The 23,749-nt window shown below is 48.9% G+C and overlaps 1 protein-coding gene across 14 annotated transcripts in view; it reads left to right on the top strand.

The window, feature by feature from the left end:
• Nucleotides 1-23,749, top strand: part of CAMTA1 (calmodulin binding transcription activator 1) — a 993,257-nt gene that overhangs the window by 921,327 nt on the left and 48,181 nt on the right. The window contains exon 1 of one of the 14 annotated variants that reach the window (XM_027565025.1): nt 16,467-16,657. The exons of 12 other annotated variants lie outside the window; for them this stretch is intronic. The gene's annotated coding sequence lies outside the window, so the exon portion shown is untranslated. Of the gene's footprint in view, nt 1-16,466; nt 16,658-23,749 lie in introns of those variants that run through there. One more of the 14 variants, XM_027565023.1, reaches the window with a different exon arrangement.

Genomic DNA, 23,749 nt, shown 5'->3' with positions numbered 1-23,749 from the left:
TGTCCCCTGGGAGGGGAAGACTGAAAACTGGTGACCGTAGCCCAGTGCCACATGATGAGTTAGAGAGGGAGGCAGGGCTGCCAGCAGCACCTGTGGGGAGGGGCGTGGCCATCTGGGAAGGTCAGGGGCAATCCCGACTGTGCAGTCTAACCCCAAGACCCTTCCTAAGCTGATTTCAGCCTATCTTTCTTGCCTTATCCTCAGCTCTCCCACCTCTCCCCCGCAGAAGGCTCTCCCCTCCTCTCTACCTCCCCAATCACTGTACTGTTTCTCCCCTCTGGGCATGTTTCTTCACACATGCTCTTCCCTCTGGCCTCTCACCCTGTGGTCACTTTAAAGAACTCTGGTGCTATTGAAAATTTCTATTCTAAGGCCTGTCTGCTCTGAAGGCTGACTTCCCCTCCCCTTGTCCCCCTCCCCCCAACTCAGGACACCTTCTTTTTATTTGGCTTTCCCACTACCATTTGTAAATTCTTCCCCTAGCAATTCTTTCTTTGTTATCATTTATTCACTAACTGGTGCTGGAACCCCGCACTGGATGCCAGATACTGGGCCAGGTCTGGAATCGGAACAACGGAATGGATGAGCAAGAACAGATGAGGTCCCTGTGAGGAAGAAAGAACTGACCACCAAGCCTGTGCACAAGCAAGTCTATCGGGAATTTGTGATGGAGGGTTAGGAGGAGATGTATGTGGGTGGGGGGACTTCTTAAAGAAGTCACCCCTGATCTGAGATCTGAGGGAGGAGCAGAAGCTAACTCCATGAAGAGGGGGGGAAAACTCAGGGAACAGACAGCCTGTGGTGGGAAGGAGCTTTGTAGGAAGCATGTGATGGCTCGGGAGGTGGAGAGGGAGTGGGGATCAGATCAGACAGGTTAGAGGGACCCTCAGGTACCAGCCAGGATGAGAAATAATGGCTTTATCCCCAAGAAGAGGAAAGCCATGGAGGGCTGGAGGGGCAGAGACATGGCCAAGTTTGCATTTTGAAAAGTGCTATTGGCTGTTGGATGGAGAACAGATTGAAGGAGGGTCAGAGCAAGCAAGGGTAGACCAGTGAGTCCTCCAGCTTTGAGATGATGCTGGACTTGGAGGTTCTGGAAAGAAGGGGGCAGTCAAGAGAGATTCAGGAGGTAGCATCAGTAGGACTCATAGATTGATTAGGTAAGGGGCCTCCATGTCATTCACCCTGGAGGAAGACCTGTCACGAGTTGGGCTGAGTTTGCAGGGAGAAGTCAATAGCAAGTCAGTGGACTTAAGATCCAGAGCTCAGAGAAGCATGTGGGCAGGGAATGTCTGTGACATGTCTGCATGAAGGTAGCATGGAAAGAAGTGGGTCAAGGGGTGGGAATCAAATTGACAAAGGGGAGAATCTAGCTGAGTCCCTAGGCCAAGGACTTGTATCTTAATTATAAGCTTGCCCCAAGAGGCCATGAACACAGTACCTGCTCAATAAGTATTTCTTCAAGGGATAGATGGATGGATGGATGAGTGAATGGATGGATGGGTAAATGGATGGATGGATGGATGGGCAGGTGGATGGATAGATTGATGGATAGATGGGTGGGTGGACATCCAGTGGTGTTTTTGTGACCTTCGTCCTCATTGCTGACTGACTCCAGCTTTAGGCTGCATGGCCCCTGATGTCAAAAGCAGTTGAGGCAAGTGTCCAGAACTGACCAGGCACCACCAACCCCTTTCAGGTCTCTCCATCACTGGACAAGCTTCAGGAAAAAAACCTAAGACAAGAATGCAGATTCTTGACCTTTATTAAATGTGTCCTTGAGGCTGCCTTCAGAGCTTTTATGGGGCCACTTAGTGAGAACAGAGAATTCGCTGCTCAGCTCCCTGGAGTTGGAAAAGAGAAAAAGTAAATTTCCTCCCTGAGCTACTCAGACCCGTCTCTCCTCTGGACCTCAGAGAGACTGGGGACTTCCCAACAGGTCCCTGGCAAATCATCGCGTGGTGTGTCACAGTCCTGGGGTCTGGAGGAGGGTCTCATCTGACCCCCTGTGACTTCCTCATTGTCTGACTCAGCCCCACCTTAGCCTTGTCAGTGAATGAATGAATGAATGAATGAGTTGGTAGGTGGGTAGCAGAGTTGGGGGCCATGAAAACCTGGCTATCCACACTCATTTCCATGGAATTCAGTGCACCAAAATGCTCTGGTATGACAATGACAGCCATTCCAGCGAGACCCCATGCCAACAGCTTCATGTTCATGTACAAGCTCCTGTTGAGATCTCACAATACCCACCTCCTCTGGCACTTATGGCCCCACTTTCTTAGGTAAGCACCTCATCCCTCAACCAGGTCATAAACCACATTGGAAGAAGCAGTTTTGGCAGAAGGCAACCTGTACACCTGCCCATTGTCACTCATACCTGCTGAGTCCCAGCCAACTGAAGGGCACTCTCCTGGATTCAGGGCTTTATGGGTCAACTGGGCATGCCCCTGCCTCCGGGAGGGCATGGCCCAGGACATGAGGCAAGCCAGATGGGACAGTAGGTGTGATGAGCAACCTGTAGGGGCAGGTTCTAAGTATTAGGTGAGCATGTAGGAGGGCCTGGGAGTCCTTCTGTGTTCCATCAGGAAGAGACAGCACTTGACAGGGGCTGACCATGAAAATGATGTTTGTTCATAGAAATGCTCTTCATAGGTAGAAAGAATGTGTGAAGAGTTGGTCAGCTCACAATCCATGCTTGATTTTAATCTTTGACAGGACTCCTAGAGCCCGTGAAAGCTGTTATACTCACAAGCCCACCCCCCTCCCCAGGTCAGTAGGTGTCCAATACGATATTGGGGAAGATCAAGGAAATAGCTCCAGAAAGAATGAAGAAGCTGGGCCAAAGTGGAAACGACACTCAGTTGTGGGTGTGTCTGGTGGTGAAAGTAAAGTCGGATGCTCTAAAGAACAGTATTGCATAGGAACCTGGGATGTTATGTCCATGAATCAAGGTAAACTGGAAGTGGTCAGCAGGAGATGGCAACAGTGAACACTGACGTTTTAGGAACCAGTGAACTGAAATGGACTGGAATGGGTGAATTTAACTCAGATGACCATTATATCTACTACTGTGGGCAAGAATCCCTTAGAAGAAATGGAGTAGCCCTCACAGTCAACAAAAGAATCCAAAATGCAAAGAATCCAAAATACGTGGGTACAATCTCAAAAACAACAGAATGATCTCAATTTGTTTCCAAGGCAAACCATTCAATATCACAGTAATCCAAGTCTATGCCGCAACCATTGATGCCGAAGAAACTGAAGTTATACTCATAGTTACAGTTAATTCCATCAAGAGGACCCACATGGAAACGAGCCAAGGGAAGAGGTGTGCAGAGCAGGGTCCAAGAGGGCACCAAACATCCAGCTTCCCCTGTCTGCTCCCATGGAGTCATGGTCAGCATTAATGTCCCTGGATCAATGTATGACACTGCTGATGGAGAATCACCAATCAAGGAAGCTCCCCTGAGTCTTGGTGTCCAGAGTTTTTAACTGGGGCTCCATCACACAGTATTGGAGCTCCATTACAAAGCTCCAATACTTTGGCCACTGATGCAAAAAAGATCACTGGGAAATACCCTGATGCTGGGAAAGATTGAAGGCAGGAGGAAAAGGGGGCAACAGAGGATGAGATGGTTGGATGGCATCATCAGCTGAATGGACACGAGTTTGAGCAAACTGTGGGAGACAGTGAAGGACAGGGAAGCTGGGTGTGCTGCAGGCTATGGGGTTGCAAAGAGTTGGACATGACTGAGTGACTGAACAACAGTTACATATGTGTGAGCAACTGCCCAGGTGGCTGATCTCAGCTTGAGTCTCCAGTCTCTCCTGAGTTGGCTGATACCATGTGACTGAAAGCTTTTACCCTAAATCACATAGTTGATCCTTCTAGACTGGCCAGCCCCAACCCCACAACTATCCAGTATAACTAGCTCTTACCTTAAATCATATTATAGGACTATCCAGTGACTCAGGCAAACTAAGCCACTCCCAGCCGGTGTGGCATTCCAAGGGCATGGAGCTCACCTCCCAGAAGGCAAGGACAAAAGCCAGTCTTCTCTTCAGTCAAGGTTAAAATCTCTACTGTGCAGAACTGCACCTCCCCTCCTCTGCCCCTACCTGGTTCTTGCCTGTCTCTCCTGCTCCTCACCCCAGCAGACCAATTCATTTCTGCTGTTCTTGTTGAGAGAAGAAATGCTATGTGTCTGACATGGTTTTTGCTGTTGTTGCTGTTGTTTTTAAAGTGTCGCCCATACGCAGATCTTGTGTAGCACTCAGCAAGTCTTTCGGGCCAAAGAACACATTTTATTATGAAAAATGGTTCGGGCAACTACTTTGTCTTCTGCAGAGAATACTGTGCAAAGCTCAAGATTTCCTGGGCAGGGATGTGAAATTCACTAGATTGCAGATCCATCCACTTAAATGTGAAATCAAATGAGAAATTTTAAGAGCCTTTGACAGCTAAGGTTATTATTCTGACATATTATCTCAATTACCTCTTTAAATTGCTCACCTGTGCCATGGCCCGTGATGCTCTGTAAATGAACCTTCATCCCGTCTCCATTCTGCAGACAGCACCCCCCGCTCCAGCAGTGTTCTCTCCTCACTAAAGTGTTCTCCTGGTGGCTCCATTTGCTGCTGAATGGTTATGAGTGGCTCCATTTGGAGCTGCTGCCCAGTCAACTCCCTCCCCTATGCTCTCCCCATCTCCTTCTCCTGCACTGGGGGCTGGGAGCTTGGAGGAAGTCCCCTTACCAGTGCCCCCTCCTCCAACAGTGCTCCTTTCCCTCCCCCAACACTGATAGAAATGGATCTAACCTTACAAATGGATCTGACCACCCAGGTGTAGACAGGAATCTCAGACCTGGGTTGGGGGCCTGAGCAAAGAGCATCTCTGCTCAATAATTCACCTTTAAGAGAAAAGGAAGACATGGATGCAGCGTTCAGCCATCCTTTATGATGTTAACAATTCAGTGTGATTCTAAGACATAAAAAATGCATCAATGCTCTAATTTTATAAGCTTGATGATGTTTATTATGACATCAGAAGGCCTGGCCTGGGCCCCTGGGGAATAAGCTAAAGCCAGGGACACTGAGCAGGGCCTTCCAAGAAGTGGTGTAGACATGCCCCATGAGGTTGGGCCTGGCGCATTCAAAGTCCCCAGTGCCCTGGAACTTGGAGATGGCTGGTGCATTTATCACGAGGCTTTCCTGGTGGCTCAGATGGTCAAGAATCTGCCTGCAATGTAGGAGACCTGGATTCAGTCTCTGGATTAGGAAGGTCCCCTGGAGAAAGAAATGGCTGCCCACTCCAGTATTCTTACCGGGAGAATTCCATGGACTGAGGAGCCTGGTGGGCCAGTCCATAGGGTTGCAAAGAGTCAGACACAACTGAACGACTAACACTTTCACTTCATTTTTTTGGAAAAGTAGCAGGAAAATAGAAAACTTAGAGCAGAGAGCAGTCGTGTAGCAGGACATGTGAACCTCCAGGTCCCCTGACTGTGCTCACAGACATCATTTCTTCCCCAGCATCCTCAGGTTTGATTCCCATTAAGAAGGTGAAGAGGGGCTCATTTTATATCTGCTGAAAGGCCCTGACGTTAAGTTACTTGAAAGCGAGTTAAAGCGTGGAGGATCCTTGGGTGGGGCTGCATTTCTCAGGAAAGCATCCCAGGGGGTTTCACTTTGATGAGGATGGTACTTCTCAGGCCCACCAGGCAGCAGGGCCAAACGAGGGGCTGCTGACTCAGCATCAGTGGTCCAGAAGCTGGTGAGCTGCAGGCCTGCGTGGGGCCATGGCTGCACCGTGAGGGACCAACCAGGGTATCAGAGAGCCCAGCCTGGGGGGTGGGGGGGCGCACACACCTGTGTGTAACACATCTGTGCTTTTCCTTGGCCGCTGTTTTTGTTTTTCTCAGTAGCAGTGTTTAGCACCTAAGGTGTCTAAAACTTCCTGAGCTCAGTGTCAGCTCCCCTTCTCAGAGATGGCTGTAGCTTAAAATGCACCCGCCTCTCATTGTGCTTTCCCTTTTGATTTGACAAGCCTCCACTAGTGACCTCGGTAATGATCTGTTATTTGTAAGAAGCTGCTTCTCTAAATGGGGGGCTTCCCAACTCCTGTTACCACTGATGCCGAAGTTTCAGGGTTTGGTCACAGCAGTTGTCAGGATGGTGATTTCAAAGTGGTCTTCAGTGTAGACACCTGGTCTTTTGACTCTGTTGTCACCTTCAAGAGAATATGCTCATTTCTCTTTAATCAGATTATCAAATTTTAAAAAATGAATAGTATCTTGTTCATAAACAAAAGTACAGCAAAGCAGTTTTAATAAATGTACTTTGAGTGTGCCTTTTGGGTAAAAACTCCTATTCTTCTTTTAAAAAATAGCTATTATTTGGCTGTGTTGGGTCTTAGTTGTGACACACAGGATCTTTGTTGCGTTACACTGGATCTTTCATTGCAGGACAGGCTTAGTTGCCCTAAGGAATGTGGGATCTTACTTCCCTGACCAGGGATCGAACCTGTGTCCTCTGCACTGCAAGGCAGACTGTTAATTAATCACTGGCCCACCAGGGAAGTCCTGACATACCTATTCTTCATTTTGACTCCACTGGGCAGTAGGGTGCATGGTAGAGAGGCCATCCGCAGCCTGGAAAGTGCCTGTGATGCTCTCGGGACCCCAAAGCCTGGAACTTCCCAAGATCCTCCCTGGAAGGATCCACTGAGGGTGGGGTTGGAACCTGACTTGGCAAAGGTGACCTTGAACACAGTTGCTGTTGTTGTTGTTCAGTCACTAAGTCGTGTTGGACTCTTTGCAACCCCATGGACTGGAGCCCGCCAGGCTCCCCTATCCTTCACTATCTCCTGGAGTCTACTCAAATTCACATCCATTGAGTTGGTGATGCTATCTAACCATCTCATTCCCATAGAGTTCTGCACCTGAAGGTCTATAACCCCTCAGCCAGGTAAAGAGATGCATGGATATGTAGGGAGCTGAGCTTAGAAGACAAAGATTGTCTTCGTCAGTTTGTCTTTGTTACTGCCAGGTGACAAAGTACCACAGACCTAATGGCTGAAATAACAGACATTTATTTTCTCACAGTTCTGCAGGCTAGAAGTTTGAGATCAAGGTGTGCGCAGATTTGGTCTCTCTTGAGGCCTCTCTCCTTGTCTTGCTAAATGACTTCGTTCTTGCTGTATCCTCACATGGCCTTTTCTCAGTGTGCTCACCGCTGCTGTTTCTTTGGGAGTCTAGATTTCCTCTTTGTGTAAAGACACAGCCACATTGGGTTAGGCTCCACCCTAACAGCCTCATTTTTCATCTAATCACTTTTTTAAAGACCCTGACTCCAAATACTACAGTCACAATCGGAAGTCCTGAGAATCAGGGCTTCAATCTATGGATTTGGTGGGAGGTGGAGGAGGGGGAGACACTACTCAGCCCATAAAAGAGCCATTCTCCAAAATTGAGATATCCTGCATGAAGAGGATTTCATCCCTGCTGTGAGGGCTTTGCCAAGGCCCCAGGCCTGCCCTCTGGGACTCCATGGAGGGCCTGACACTCAGACCCCCAGGCCAGGGGCTTCAGCTGGAGTTTTGCTGGCTTGGGCTTGAGTTTTATAGCTCCCTTGGCCAAGGTATGGACTAGTCAAGTCACCTTGCCCTGTTGTTTAGCTAAGACAAGGGGCTAACACCTTTTGGGCACCAGGCTTCGAGCTTACCCTGGGATACAGCTCCTATAATCATCCCTGTTTTATAGATTAAGACACTGAGACTTAGAGAAGAAAGCCTTTCCAAAGTGTCAGAGCTGGAAACACTGCCCAGCCCTTCTGACTCCTGAGTTGAGCACTCACCACTTGGCTACTCTGTCTTCTAGGGGTTTTAGGGCTCTGGATTAAAATAAAGCCCAGGCACAGACTGGCCTGGCTGGCCCAGCTTAGAGGGTTCTAAGGCCAGACATGACCCTGTCTCCTTGAGTGTGTCTGTTATGTGCCACCCAGACTCCTGGCACCAAACAGTGGTGTTGTGTTAACAAGCACAGCTTCAGGAAGTGAGCTAGGGAAGGAAGGGACAGTGGCCCTGCCAGCCAAGCTGCCAAGCCTACCCTTTGGCCAAAAAGGGGCCCTTCACCTGCTTGTACTGTCATGGAAGCTGTATCCCTAGTTTCCAGGTGAGGCCAAGCAGAGAGCTCCGGCTCTGGAGTATGGAAGCTTGGGGCCTCTGGGGCTCACTAGTGCACAGTCCAGTTACTCAAGTTACTCAACCCATTGTGCCTCAGTTTCTTCCTCTGTAGAACTGTGGTAATAAGAACACCCACTGTACAAGCTTGGTGTGAGGATGAAAGGAATTAACATGTGCAAAGGATGGAGTTGGTACCTAATAAATGTTATCTTGATGATGGTGGTGGTGATGGTGGTGATGATAGTGATGGTGGTGACGATAGCAACGATGGTGGTGGTGGTGGTGGTGATTGTGATGATGGTGGTGGTGATGATTATAGTGATGATGGTGGTGATGATAGTGATGATGGTGGTGGTGATGGTGGTGATGATAGTGATGATGGTGGTGGTGGTGATGATAGTGATGATGGTGGTGGTGGTGGTGATGATAGTGATGATGGTGGTGGTGATGATAGTGATGATGGTGGTAGTGGTGATGATAGTGATGATGGTGGTGGTGGTGATGATAGTGATGATGGTGGTGGTGGTGGTGATGATAGTGATGGTGGTGGTGGTGGTGATGATAGTGATGATGGTGGTGGTGGTGATGATAGTGATGGTGGTGGTGGTGGTGATGATAGCGATGATGGTGGTGGGGTGGTGATGATAGTGATGGTGGTGGTGGTGATGATAGTGATGGTGATGGTGGTGATCATGGTGGTGGTGGTGATGATGATGGTGGTGATGGCAGCTCCCATCTCAAGAGGAAGAACCAGGTCTCTCCCCTCCCCAGGTGGCACCTGCTCACTGAGCTGTCTTCTCTCTCCGTCCATGGAGCCTGCACCTGCTTGTCCATGAGGACCATTTCACCCAGAGACCTAAGAGCAGATGGGTCCTTGGTGAGGTAGAAGGCCTGGGTGGAACTATGAACCACGCTGGCATGGGTTAAGGGGTCTGGGTCCTCTTGCCCCAGTTCTTCCTGAATGACTACAAAATAGGATTTGGTTAGAGGTCCCACTCCTCCATCTGTGACTCCTAGCTGTGCCTTAGGCTTTCGGGCCAGCCCCCTCACACACCAACTGTGCACTCCAGCTCGTTTTAATAACAGAGGTAGTAAACTGTGGTGGGAAAGAATCTGCCACAACAAAAGACCCTGGAGAGTATCATGAAGACCATCACAGTTCCAGCCCTGGCCTTGGTCCTCATCCCGAAGCCCACACTAGGTGCCCTCCTGTCCCTGGGCTCCCACTTTACATTCATTATCCAATTTCATCCTCTCCCTGCCTCCAGGAGATGTTTCATCCCCATTTTCCTGACAAGGAAGCTGAGTCTCTCCAGGTGACTTGTTCTGTGTCACACAGCTCAGGGCTGCACATAATAAAGCCCGTTGAATGGGTGCTTTATCACTGCACGTTATCACTTCCTGAGTGTACGTCGGATTATCCATCTTTTGACTCTGCTGCTGAGCACATCTCTGCATGTCCCCTACTCTGATAGGAGACTAGCCATGATGTTTATCATCTGGCACATGTATCATCTTGGGGCTGGGCACAGAGGGATTATATATTATCCATATATAACTATGGATGGGCCTGTATAAGCCACCAAGGAGAATGCACGAAGGTGGTTTCTTTCACCCAGCTTCTTTGGAGTCTCTTCCTGCATCACAGTCCTTAAGAGAGACCTTCAAGCTCCTAGGCTGATGGCTAATGAACTTCTTCCTCCCTCTAGATTAGCACTGACAGCCTTCCTGGGCTAATACCGATCGTGGTAGCATGGTTTGCCCAGGTAGCAAACATCTTGTCTCTTACAACTGTCCCCTACAGTAATCTAATGCTGTGTAACAAACCACCCCAAAGCTGAGTGGCTCAAAACAGCAAGCATGCTTGCATCAGTGTCCTCCATGCTGTGGGTTGCCTGGGCTCACACAAGCAGCTGCATTCACAGGACTGGTCATTTCAAATCCAATGGTCCCTGCAGCCGAAGCTCAGGGGCCCTCGCTCTGTCAGGTTCTGCTGGACCTTCCAGGACCCCATCTGCACGGCTTTAGATCTCATTTTGCAGAAGAGGAAACTGAGGCACAGGAAAAGTAAGGAGCTTGGCACACAGGTACTTAGTGGTGAGGCAGGAACCACAGTCCAGGCTGCCTTCCCCCACCCCAGCGCCTCCCTCCCATGGAAGGTTCAGGGGCCTGACCAGGACAGTGGCAACTCAGCTGAAGTGTTTACTGTTCTCTGAAAGCCCGCCTTCACCTCTGAATCAGCCAACCATTTGATGGAGAACCCTGGTCTATAGGGACTTCTCCAAGAGGAACCCCAAGTTCAGGGCATGGTTCTCTCCAGGATCCCTTGCTGTCTAGGAGGCAGTCAAAGCAAGTGGGAACTGGATGGACTCACCCCTGGTCTTTTCACAATCCTTCAGAAGCACAACTAGAAATGAACCCTCTTCTGAGGCCATCCTCGGAGGCCCCGGGGGGTCCTCATGGTGTTCAGCGCCTCTCCTATATCTGTCTTATCTCCTCACTGAGCAATCACCTGGCCCGGCCTCTCGATCCACATTCTCCATCACCACCATATCCCACCGAGAGCTGGACATGGGGACTCAGTGAGCAGGAGGGGACCCAATGACCAAGGGTCAGTCATCAGACTCTCCTGACCTCAGTTTTCCTTTTTCCATCACTCGGTCTTCTCTTCTAAAGTTAATCCATTGATTCTTTTTAAGCTTCATTCTTCTTCTCTTCCTCTTATTGTGTTTGTGTTTTACAACTCTTTGTTGTTCAGTCACTAAGTTGTATCCAACTCTTTGCAACCCCATGGACTGCAGCATGCCAGGCTTCCCTGTCCTTCAGTATCTGCCAGAATTTGTTCAAACTCATGTCCACTGAGTCAGTGATGCCATCCAACCGTCTCATCCTCTGCTGCTCCCTTCTCCTCCTGCTCTCAATCTTTCCCAACATCAGGGTCTTTTCCAATGAGTTGGCTCTGCTGAGATATAATTAACATACTGTACAATTCACCCACTTAAGGTGTACGATTCAAAGTTTTTAGTCTATTCATGGGGTTGTACAGTCATTACCACTACTCAATTTTTGAAACCATTCATTCCTCCAAAAAGAAACCCCTTTACTCATAACAGTCCTGTCCCACTGCCCCTAGGCTCCTTCCCCCAAGCCCCCACCCTCCCCCCAGCCTATGGCAACTATGCATCTACTTCCAAATTTCTATAAACCTCCCTATCCTAGAGTCATATCATTTGAACTGGCTCCTTTCAACTCAGCATAGTGTCTTCAAGGTCCACCCTTGAAGGTGTCAGTCCTGGCTTCTTTCACCTAGCCATTTGTTTTTCTTCTTTGGAGCAGGTGTCAGTCCTGGCTTCTTTCACCTAGCCATTTGTTTTTCTTCTTTGGAGAAATATCTATTCAGATCCTTTTCCCATTTTAAAAAAATTAGGCTTTCTTTTTATTCTTGAGTTGTAAGAAGTCTTTTTATATCCTAGATAGAATTTCCTTATCACATATATGATTTACAAATCTTTTCCCCATTCAGTGAATTGTCTTTTTCACTTTGTTTTCTTCATCTTCTTGATGGTGTCTTTTGAAGCACAAATGTTTTTAATTTTTATGAAGCCCAATTTATTTATTGATTTATTTTTGGTTGTTCAGGCATATGATGCCATAGCTGAGAAGCCACTGCCAAATTCAAAAGACTGGGAGATTTACCTCTACATTTTCTCCTGAGAATTTTGTAGTTTGGTCCTTACATGTAAGTCTTTGATCCATTTTGAGTTGATTTTTACATATGGTGTGAGGTAGGAGCCCAACTTCATTCTTTTATATGGGGACATCTGATTGCCCCAGACCTATTTGTTGAAAAGACATATAAGGCTTTCTTTCTTCACTGAATTATTTTGTCATTCTTGCCCATGTTTTCTAAAACTACTTTTTTATTTCTTAAGGCCTTAAAGATGTACTGTTTATGCATCTTGTACTTATTTTTAAGTGATCACTTATTTTGGGAAGACTCCTATTTGATTATTTTTATTAGAAGTTAATATGTACAGAAACATATTTGATTTCTTATGCGATAGGAGAGGTGAGGTTATGCTGCAGTAACAGACAACCCAAGGTGAAGTGATTTATTTCTCTCTCATGCTCAAGTTCAATGCTAACTGGTAAGAAGAGCCCCACTCACCCCAGTCACTCAGGTACCTGACCCAGTAGAGTTTACCTCTTGACTTAAACAAGCTCTCACAGCTGCCAGGGCTGAAGAAAAGAATGTGGTGGACAGGTCCTGGTCCTTAGAACTTTCCCAGACTGCTTTCTTAACAGGAATCTAAATGATGGCAGGAGTTTTCAGGTAATTGGGAGAACCATCAGAGGGGCAGGATGAGTGCAGGTTTGAAACTTGAAACCCAGATCTCCTGCTTACCATCTTTATGACTTTAGGCAAGTTATCTAACTCCTTGAAGTCTCATTTCCCCGCCTCTGGACGATATCCAACTCGCGGGAGAAACAGCAGCAGTGTATGTGAGTGAGTAGCAGGTAGATGTCAGGCACCCAGCAAACTGTAGTTCCCTTTATCCTCGCCTGCAGCAAGATGTTTCCCTTTGGTTCCTCCTGAGACCCTCAGCAGAGGTTAGGTTTCTGCTTAAACAACTTATTGACCAGATACATGTTAATAAATCTTTTGTTACTTGGACATTATTGACCGGAGACATTTCAATATTCACTTACATAACAAATCATTGGTCACAGGTGTTAATTTCTGTAAAAAGCCCCTGGTCAATAAAATGTTAAAAAAGAATACTGAAGCAAAAATATAATGTGTTAAGATGCAACAATTGCACTTGGTCTGGATGCTGCCAAGTGAACTAATCACTGAACAAAGATTTCTTCTTCACTATTTAAAAAACGGACTCAGGTAAATGCAAAGCCCCATAAAAACTGAGTGGAAGAATTTGTTTGAAGCACAGGCCTGTCTTACCCTGTCATTTCCTAACCTGGAACAGAGCATGAATACCCTGTGGGTACTTGGATCCAGTATGCTGCCCAAGCTCTGAGCTTGCTCTGGAAGCATCCAGCTCACCCCCCAACTCTGTCTGCCTTCCAGGCATGGGCCCATGGAGGACGCTTGCTCTGGTGGCCTCTACCCTGAGACAGATTTAGAGGGGAAGGAGAGGAGATCTTCCAGGAAGTGGGTGACCCCAGCAGAGGAAAGTAAGGGGACTTTCCTAGTGTAGAAATGTTACCTCGGGCTGCCTGAAAGAGAGCTCCAGGCTGCTGTCCCTGACTCTGACACCAGGGCACAGCCAATGTGCTGAAGCATCCATAGCCATGGATACTTGGATAAACATTTCTTTCATGCCAGGTGGACATGGGCTGCTGCAGGAAGGGTGAAGGGTCATGGCAGTCAGTGGGGATGGCCAGGTCTGAACCAGAACTGAACTTCCATCTTTTTAAAAGCAAATCCAAGGAGGGCAGGAAGTAAAAACCAACTTCCCCACATGAAAGATAGAAAAGACTAGAGGCGTTCTCTTTAGTTGGGGTCCAGGTAACTAAACCTGGACCCAACATCCTGAGTTCCCTGCACTGTCAAGTATAAAGGCAGGTGTTGCCCCTTGTGATCCCACCTCCCCAGTTGGTCTCTGTTGCTCCCAGTTCACTCAGAGCAATTCAACACCTATTAGCAGGGTCCTTCCAGTATGCATGATGCTGTGCAAGGTGCCAGGATAAGTTGAGATTCCATTCCTGTTCTCAAGGAGATTAGCGGTGTCTCTTTCTTAGCTAGTAATAACTAACTTTTAAAAATACTTATTATCAGGAAGACCCCCTGGAGTAGGAAATGGCAACCCACTCCAGTATTCTTGTCTGGAGAACCCCATGAAGAGAGGAACCTGGCGGGCTACAGTCCACTGGGGTCTCAAAGAGTCGGACATGACTGAAGCAATTTAGCAGGCTTAGCATGTGTTGAGGTACAATATACATGTGGAAATTGCATATATCATAAGTATGTGAAACTCAGCTCAATGAGTTTTCACAATCTAAAACCAGTGCCCAGATCAAGAGAACATCACCAGAAACTCAGAAGCCCCCTCTCCTTGCAGTCACTATCCACCACCCCAAGATGTTCTAAAAGCATAGAGAGAGCTAACTTTTTAATAAGTATACCTCAAGTGCCAGGCACTGATATAAGCATCCTACATCTACTAGCTCATCTAATTCTCACCCATAGATAGGAAGGCACAGTTAGTAAGCAGGGGAAATCTAACTAACATTGTCCCCAGCTACTACCCTTACATTGCCTCCCCTGGAAACAAATAGAACCTGCTCACCCTGTGTTGAAATAGTGGTGCATAATAATGATCCTGGGGCTGCTCTGTGGAGAGCAGCCTGGGGATTTGAGTTAGGCCTTAATGGATAAGAATGCACCTAGCAGATAAAGGGGAGAAGGCACATAAGCACAGTTGGGAAGTGCAGGGGTCCAGTGTGGTGAGAGCAGGGGGCAGGCAATGGGGGTAGGAGTGAGTATGAAGGACTTGTTGGAGCAGGACTGTGAGTGCTCAAGAGTGTTCTGACTTTGCCAGAGCAGGTGAGGGACCCGCTGGGGTTTAGTCAGTGGTCAGCCCCCAAGAGTGAGGCCATAATCCACTTGCTAGCTTTCCTGGTTCAGAGGCGTGGCACAGGATGGAGGCAGCCCACCCACCCCCAAAAGATGTCCTTGGTTTGGTCTCTAAACGAGAACTCTATTTTGGTTGTATAGTCTTGAGGGTTGTGCAAAATTCTCTGGCTGTTTTTGTGTGTGTTTTGCTGCTGTTTAGTCACTAAGTCATGTCCGACTCTTTGGGACCCCATGCACTATAGCCCACCAGGCTTCTTTGTCCCTGGGATTCTCCAGGCAAGAATACTGGAGCGGGTTGCCATCTCCTTCTCCAGAGATCTTCCCGACCCAGGGATCGAACACAGATCTCCTGCATTGGCTGGCATATTCTTTTCCGCTGACCCACCAGGGAAGCCCACACAGTCTCGAGGGTTGTGCAAATTTCTCTGGTTGTTTTCCTGTGTGTTTGGGTAGGCTCAGAAAAAAGAGACTCCGCCCCCATCTTTTGCGACTCTTTTTAACCCAGATGGCAGAGAGGAGACATAACCAATTTTTAAGATAATTAAGAATATGAAGAAAAAAGGAGAAGATGGGCTCATCACAAGCCTGCGTGGGTCAAGCACTTTCTCTGTGCAAGGCCGTGGGTGGGGTTAATTTAAATGAAAGCAGAAGGGGTGATGCTGTCCATCTGAGATGCCTGGGAAGGCTGCTTGGAAACCTGAGTCTTAATGGAGAGGTGTGACTTGGGCTTGAGGCGGGAAGCGAGAGGATATTATGCATAAGTATCCAAGTGAGAAAGCCGAAGCCAGAACTTTTGGACACCAGGGTTAGAGTCGAGGGATGGGCGGAGGCCCTGGAACTCCAGCTAAGGAGGTCGGGCGCTGTGCCACCGAAATGGGCGTCTCGGATGCTCCTGAACTCCCACGGGAGCCGTCCTGCACCGGCCCCGCCCTGGTCGACGACCCGAGCCCCTCCGCACTGCGGGTCTGGGACCCGCCCAAGTGCCCCGGCGGCCTCCTGAGCGCTGTCCCGCGTCCGCAGCCGTCGGCCGGTGGCCGCGCCCCTCCTTCGCGCCCAGCCCTCCGCGCTCCCCTGCTCGCCGCGCAGCGCCGGCTCCTCCCGGGGCTGCATTGCAGACGCCGCCGCCGCAGGGTGCGCCTGGGATGCGCTGGGAGCCCGCGCACGCAGGGCTACTGGGTGCGGGGCTTCCTGGCAGACCCGACGGCGCCCCGGGGCTCGGAGCCGGCGGCCGGGTGCAGGGCGGCTCCGGGAGCAGGGAACACGCAGCCCGAGCGCCCCCGCCGCGCGACACGAGCTCCGGGGGCCGTGGGCCCGGGGGAGCGGGCGCGGCCGTCGGGCTCGGAGTCGTCCCTGCCCTCGAGTGGACCTCGGCCACCCGGCTGGCGGGTCTCTTGGAACCTGGACTGGGGGTGCCCAGCGGCTTCGCGAAGGGTCGTGGCGCGCCCGGAGCCGCGGGGCCGCGCTCCGCCCGCACCCTCCGGGCCGGGCCCGCCGCCGTCCAGCGCGGCGCCGCGCGGCTCGGGCGCAGTTCCGGCGCAGTCCCCGCGCCGAGCGGCTCCGCGCCCCACACCTGCCTCTGCCCGGCTCCGGGTGACGTGGCGCTCTCCGACTGGTCCTCGCGGCCAGGAGGGCGGGGCCGAGGCCGGTGAGCTCACCGCCGCGCCCCGCCATTGGCCCGGGCGGTGCACTCGGGCTGTGGCGGGGAGACAACGGTACCCGGAGCTCGAGTCGTTCCAGCTGCGGCGTGTGGAGCTGAGCGGGTCGGGGCAGGGCTGGGCTGTCGGGCCGGGCCGGGCGGGGCCGCGCGGGAGGAGGAGGAAGACAGAGGCGGCTCGGCGCCAGCCCGACGGAGCTTTGGCCGTGCTTACCAAGTCCGAGTGAGTGTGCGTGCGGCCGAGGGGAGAGTCGGCCCGGCGCGTGCGGGGCGAGGGCGGCGGCCGACGGGGGCGCGCGGGGCGGCCCAGCGCGCGGGGGCGGGGCTGGGGGCGGGCGCGCGCCGCGGCCGGGGCGTGGGGAGCACCCGTGCTCGCGGCGGGGGCGCGCGTGTTTACGCGGAGTTGGGGGAGGGAGCGTGTCGGAGGAGCGGGTGCGAGGACACGCGCGCTTGTGGAGGCGCAGGGGGAGGGCGTGGGAGGGGCGCGCGTGTTCACGGGAGGGAGGAGTGTGTTTGGACGACGAGTGCGCGTGGGGGCCGGCGAGAGTGTTTACGGGGCCAGCGTGCGGGAGGGGGTGTTTGGATGAGCGTGCGGGGCTTGTGTGGATGGAGCCAGGGGGAGGGCGTGCGCATGTTTGCGGGGCGGGGGCGCAAACACGGGTGTTTACGGAGTGAGTGGGAAGGTGGGGGGGGCGCGCGAGCTGATGGAGAGAGCGCAGTGGCCCGGTGTGTTTTGACGCGTGAGTGCGCGTGGGTCCCGGCGTGTTTACCGAGTGTGTCTGGGTGGGGTGTGCCCACGCGTGTTCGTGGGGAGCGTGGGGTGCGAAAGGGACGAGTCCGGGAGAGCGCGCACGTGTGGTGGGGAGCTGGGGGTGCGGGCGTGGGTGTGCGGACACAAGTGTGCGCGCGAGCCAGTGGGAGTGTTTGGGTGAGTGGCGGCCTGGCGATGCGCGTGCGGGGAGTGGCCGCGTCGGGGGAGCGCGGGCGCGAGCGGCGCGGGCGCCCGTGGGCCGCCGGCTGGTTTTTGTTTGCGAAGCGCGTCCGGGCGGCGGGCTTTTCGGATGGAGTGCTCGCTCCCGCGGCCGGGCGCGGGGAGAGGGGCCGAACCGCCTGGCTCTCGGCCCCCCGGCGCCTCTGCGGGATCCGGCGGTTGGAGGCTGCCTTTTGCTAGCAGGCCAATGGAGTGAATGAACGTTTTATTAATCTGTGCGTAGAACACGGCGGGGAAAGTTGGTTGAATTCAGAATCTAAAGATTTGGAAGAACTTCCTGAGAGCTTTGCTTACTTGCAGACCAGGGACGGGAGAGGCGCCTTGACCCTGTCTTCCACCAGCCAGGCTCAGCGTGACCTTCTTGCATTTATAAGATCTCTCCTGCTTTGGTCGCCTTGGTATTGCACAATGTCAGAGGCTGCCCCGGTGGTTTTCAAATGTTTGAGACCGTTTTTCAATCTTTAAATTTGTGCAGGCATCGAATATCTGAAAACGTAATACCCTTGCAAATTATCTTCTCAATCAATGGCTTCACCAGGGAATGATGGCAGCTTTAAAGCCCGTTTTGTATTTCGTTCACCATTGCTTAGCATGATTTCTACTGGTAAATCTGAAGTACCTAATTGGCAAAGCAGATGCAGTAAACAGAAGAGCTCTCAGATAATTATGAAGTGCCTCGTGTATTTGTTTGCTTGAATGCATTATATTTCTTCCCCCAGTGGGGCCAAAACCTGGAATTTAAAAATTGTGCTCACTCAAAGTTTTATCACACACGGTAAAATGTCTGGTTCATGTAAAGGAGTCCTTTTCTCTCTCGGTCTAAAGGAGTTTTTCAGAGTTTCTCTACAGAATCTGTGTCTTACGAACTATTGCTTGGGAACCTAATTAAAAGAAATATATTAAGCAGTAGCACTTTTCATGGTGTTTGTTTATAGAAAGATATTTCTTAAGACCCAAATCAGATGATAGCAAAGAGGCTTGTGTGTGTTAGTCACTCAGTCGTGTCTGACTCTTTGTGAGCCCATAGACTGTAGCTCCCCAGGCTCCTCTGTCCATGGGATTCTCCAGGCAAGAATACTGGAGTGGGTTGCCATTCCCTTCTCCAGCAAATAAACTTATGTTTCTCTTTTTTCTTAGTATTAGATTTCAGGAATACAACAATGTTTAATGTTCTAGAAACAACATTTGTTTACAGGGTATGCATTTCCCAAATAAATTCAGCTAGGTGAAAACAAGCAGAGGACTGCCTCCAATTCCTAAGGGACCTGCACCCACTCATCCTAATTATGTTCCAAATAACTGGAGTGGAAGCTCAGTATTTAGTGCAGTAGTTAATAACATCGTATCCCTCAAGGATTCTTACTAACTCTTGTGCTTTTGTGGTAAACATGTAGAGACCCCTTATTATTTTCTTCAGTCCTCTGTGGAGGGCTCCGCTGGGCCTTCCTGCTTGTTACAGCAGCTGGCGCTGATGTAGGACATCCATGTTGGGCTGTCCTAGGAAACATGGGTAATGGTGGAACTGAAAATTTTTTACTTCACCGGAGAAAGATGGTGAAGTTAAAGAATCAGTTGACCTTGAAAGTTTCCCACGAGAAAGGTGTGAAGCACGTATTGATGGCCAGGATTCCAGTGCTCAGCTCAGCTCGTGATCCTAGGCATTCTGGCACTGCCGGAAATGTCCTTTTCAGTTATCGAGAGTTGTCTTTGGGAGCCATCATAATTTTTCTGATGTTTTCTAGCCTCGCCGTTGTGAACTTCTGACATTGCAGAGCTGTACTTGTAGGCTGCCTGTTTAAATGTTTAAGGGAAATTTTATATTTTATTTTCACATTTACATTTCTTATCACCCAGAAGGGTCCATAAAGACCATTCTGTTAAAGTTGCCGCCGTTCCTCTGCCAGTGCAGTGGTTTTTGGAAAGTCCTTTCTTCTTCCTTAGCGGTATCCACTACCCCACCCCTTTCACAAATGTTTCTGTGTGGCTGCCATATCTTCTTACACTTAAAAGGGTTTGCTCTCTGACTTAAAGTGGGTTAGTATTTGTATCCCATCGATCTTTTAGAAAGAAGACTCTCAGAGTGGTGCCAAGTGTTCATTGTTAAATATCAACGGTCGCATCTTGTCACACTACATAAGCTGAATATTCGAGAGTTTATTGCAGTTATATATTCCTTTGCCAGAAAGCTTTTGGCATCCACATGTGATGTAGTTTATTTGCGTACACCTCACCTTTTTTTTTTAAAGGGGGTTAAGGGAGCTTACATGACTTAGTGACTGAACAACAAGGAAGGTTACAGAGATACATATTATGTAGTGAAAATAGGTAAAATAAAGAGGGAGTAGGCAAAGGGAAAGCCAGGGTCCAGGGAAGTGAGTTGGGGGCACTAATGAAGATAGGACGGGACCTCCATTCCATAAAGCCTTGCACACCTTCTGGAGGCGTGCCGAGTACTGCCTTCTAAGCCCTCTGGAAATTGTAGACGTGACACCGGCTTAATTTTCTCTTTCTTACCTCTCACTTGTCATTTGTTGTTGTTCAGTGGCCCTGTCATATCTGACTCTTTGTGACCTCATGGACCGCAGCATACCAGGCTCCCCTGTGCTTCACCGTCTCCCAGAGTTTGCTCAAACTCATGCCCTTTGAGTCGATGATGCTGTCCAGCCATCTCATCCTCACATGCCATTCGTCTTCTTATATTTCATGGAAGTTCTGACAGCCATCGATGAACTCTGTTGGTGGGAAAAGTCTAAACGAGGTACATTGAATCAGCTTAAAAACTGCAGGTTAATATCAGTCACTTTGAACATTTAGGAAGTGCCAGGGAACCTGCTGGGTGACCCCTCACCTGAGGACATTGGAGCTCCTGATCATGAAAGTCACGGTGAGGGGCTTTACCCTGCCTAAGGGGGTTGCCCTGAAGTCAAATGCCTGGCTTTTCTTTGTAACAAGTGCCTCCAAATGTATCAAATGTACATTTATCAACTACCAAAATGAACCAGTCTATTTTTTTTACCTTCCTTCTTCTGACCTTCCCCACCCTCCAAACCTGATCCCCTACTTTGTTTCCCGACATCCCCCCACCCCGCCCCAGCAGCTACTCAGCATGAACCCTTTAAAATTCTTCCTCCTTATTCTCTGAGCCCAACTCATACCTGATCTCATTAATGAACCCTTTATCCTCAGCTCCCAGATTAGATTAGTGGCTCTTTGCGGGGCAGGCTGGCACTGAAGCTGTGTCTCCCCCTACTGACCCTGAACTTTCATAAATACTGCTCGTTGACCACAAAATCGTATGCATGGTGTTACTCCTCAGAGTGAGTGAGAAGAACGTAAGAGGAGTGTTCTGAAACAAACATGACTCTGATCCTATTTCGTGCATTCAGTTCAGTCTTGCCTGTTGGTAATTCAGACCCAAGCTCCACAGGGTCTCCCATTCAGGTTCATTCACCATCCCTAGCAGATTTGGGTTTCCATTTAAGTGGTCCTGAAGTGGCTTTAAAAGTCTTGGCCCTTGCCAATGTTAAATAGCAGGGTCTAACACCTGAGTTATCTTTGGGGCTCTCTTAAGATTGGCCAGAAACTTGCTGAAATGTGTGAAGGTAACAGCTCTTTGCTTGAATATAGTATGGTAAGGTGTTTTTGTTTTAGCTCTACCTCTAAGTAAATGGGAAATCATAGGTAACTCACCTTACAGCCCTGGATCAGTGCCTCACCTGTTTTCTAAGCCTATTAGTAGTGGTTCAGGAAATTAACTTAGTGGAGTGTCATTAGTTATTAAAATCAGAATGCATTGCATGTAGTATGGTCAGTATCAATTTGGGAAGTCTTTGTTTCAGAGGGGGGTGTGTGTGTGCATGTGCACGTATTGGGCTCTGTTTCTTTCTGTGGGCCACAGTCAAAACCTGTTGAAAGCCGCTGGATTAGATAATTCATAATTGTCTTTAAATCTCAGTGTCTTCCCAGTTGGCGCTAGTGGTAAAGAACCTACCTCCCTGTGCAGGAGACCTAGAGACAGGGGTTCAATCCCTGAGTCGGAAAGATCCCCTGGAGGGGAGGGCATGGCAACCCACTCCAGTATTCTTGCCTGGAGAATCCCGTGGACAGAGGAGCCTGGCAGGTTACAGTCCACAGGGTTGCAAAGAGTCAGACATAAACTGAAGTGACTTAGCAGCAGCAGCAGCAGCAATTCTGTAGTGATTCTCTTTTGTGGGATGTGTCTGTTGTTATGACTGTCAGTTTGGCAGTGGGTTAAGGCCAGAAAGAGTTAAAATACTTCTGTAAGTATTTAATTCAACAGCAGAAGGTGTCTAGCTAGGCAGGAGCTTAGTGTACCTTTCTCTGTTTTTCTGATGTATTTGGGTAATCAGAATGTTTCAAATGAGAATGACAGTTTATTTCTGCCAGAATTTGTCCCATGTTTAATAGGAATCTTTGAATGATTCTTAAGTACTGTCACTAAGGTCTGTTTAATGAAACTGATTTTTTTTTTTTTTGGTAAGTGAAAGTAGAACTTTTCTAGGATTTATTAGTGGAAGGATCCACATTTCAGTTGATGGATTCACCTCAGGCCCCTCTTTTAGCCTTATGTGACAGAACTCTAACTGGCTTCTATTAAAAAAAAAAAAAAAACAATTTATTGACTCTCCTGAAGTCCGGTTTGGAGTTGTCTTCAAGTACAGCTGCTTCCAGATGCTCAAGTGATGTCGCTAGGAACCTGTCTCTCCGTCTCTTGGCTCTCTTCTCCTCTGTGTTGATTTTCTTCTCAGGCAGTAGTTTCTGAAAGTTGTAGCAAGATGGCCCTCTCAAGCTCCAGGCTTATATTTTGCCAGTTTAGCAAATATTTCTGGGAAGATGGCACTTCTTTCCCAGGACTTCCAGGAAATGTTCTGTTGCTGGCCCACTTTGACTCCTGTGTCCAATCACTTGAAGAAGGAGGGGTGGTACCCTCATTAGCGAGACCTGACTCGCCCGCCCCTGGAGACAAGAATTGGGGTTAGAACCACCTGAACTGAGGAGAAACACAGAGTCATGGCCAGTGTCCAGGGAAGGGATGCTGAGCAGGCATACTGCGCTGATCTTCACCCTTAAGTCTCATATTCCTTGAGAAAGCACCCTTCATTCTGAAACTGCAGAAGCTTATAAAAAGGCTCATTCCATACTTTCATTTTCATGGTCCCATTTTAACTGAAGGATCATCACCTTTCAGTAGACTTTTAAATGGGTACTGACTAACATTCCCTAAGATCATTTTCAGAAAATAGGATTCAGGTCCTTAATATTGCTCTCTGTGGTTTGGATTCATCCACTAAAGATTTCTTTAAATACGCTTTTGTCTTTTCTAGTGAAAGAAACCACTCATTCCATTCTAGCCAGAATCGATGCCTCTGGCATTTGTGTGTGCATGTGAAAGATGTTTTATCTAATAATGTAAAAAATAGGAAGTGCCCATCCTAAAGTTCATGCTATTCTAAAAACTTAAAGGTAAGTTAAGTAATATTTCCCAAACAGTGCAGTAAATGGTGGGTAGATTCCCAGGCTAGACTGAGAACAAAAACCTTTTGAATCCATAATAGATACTCAGAATTTGCAGAAGAAAAATTTAAAATAATGTGTGTGCATGCATATAGCCGTATAAACTATAAAATATTGAACTAACTAGTCTACATAATATATATACATAGCCTATACTTACATGTTCCAAAACAAATGGAAAAAGGAACTGCACATTTGAATATTAAATGAACCTTCTTAAAATACTAATAAATGTATACATAAAAGAATTTCAGTCAATGGAACCTTATTGGTGAAGATTCTTAATTTACTGGTGGAACCCTAAATGATTCTCAGAAATGACAAACTCCAGCTGTCTAACTTTTTAGAGGAATAAACCCAGAGAAAGTAAATAATTTCAGTTTCTTGATAACCCTAACAATCTTATTATCCATGATTAGTTCAGTTCAGTTCAGTTCAGTTCAGTCGATCAGTCATGTCCAACTCTTTGCGACCCCATGGACTGCAGCACGCCAGGCTTCCCTGTCCATCACCAACTCCTGGAGCTTGCGCAAACTCATGTCCGTTGAGTCGGTGATGCCACCCAACCATCTCATCCTCTGTCGTCCCCTTCTCCTCCTGCCTTCAATCTTTCCCAGCATCGAGGTGTTTTTCCAATGAATCAGTTCTTTGAATCAGGTAGCCGAAGTATTGGAGCTTCAGCATCAATCCTTCCAATGAATATTCAGGATGGATTTCCTTTAGAATGGACTGGTTGGATCTCCTTGCAGTCCAAGGGACTCTCAAGAGTCTTCTCCAACACCACAGTTC

The sequence above is a fragment of the Bos indicus x Bos taurus genome, chromosome 16 (assembly GCF_003369695.1).
Source record: "Bos indicus x Bos taurus breed Angus x Brahman F1 hybrid chromosome 16, Bos_hybrid_MaternalHap_v2.0, whole genome shotgun sequence".
NCBI lineage: Eukaryota > Metazoa > Chordata > Mammalia > Artiodactyla > Bovidae > Bos > Bos indicus x Bos taurus.
Note: the sequence above shows the minus strand (reverse complement) of the source record. Positions and strands in the feature narration are given on the sequence as shown.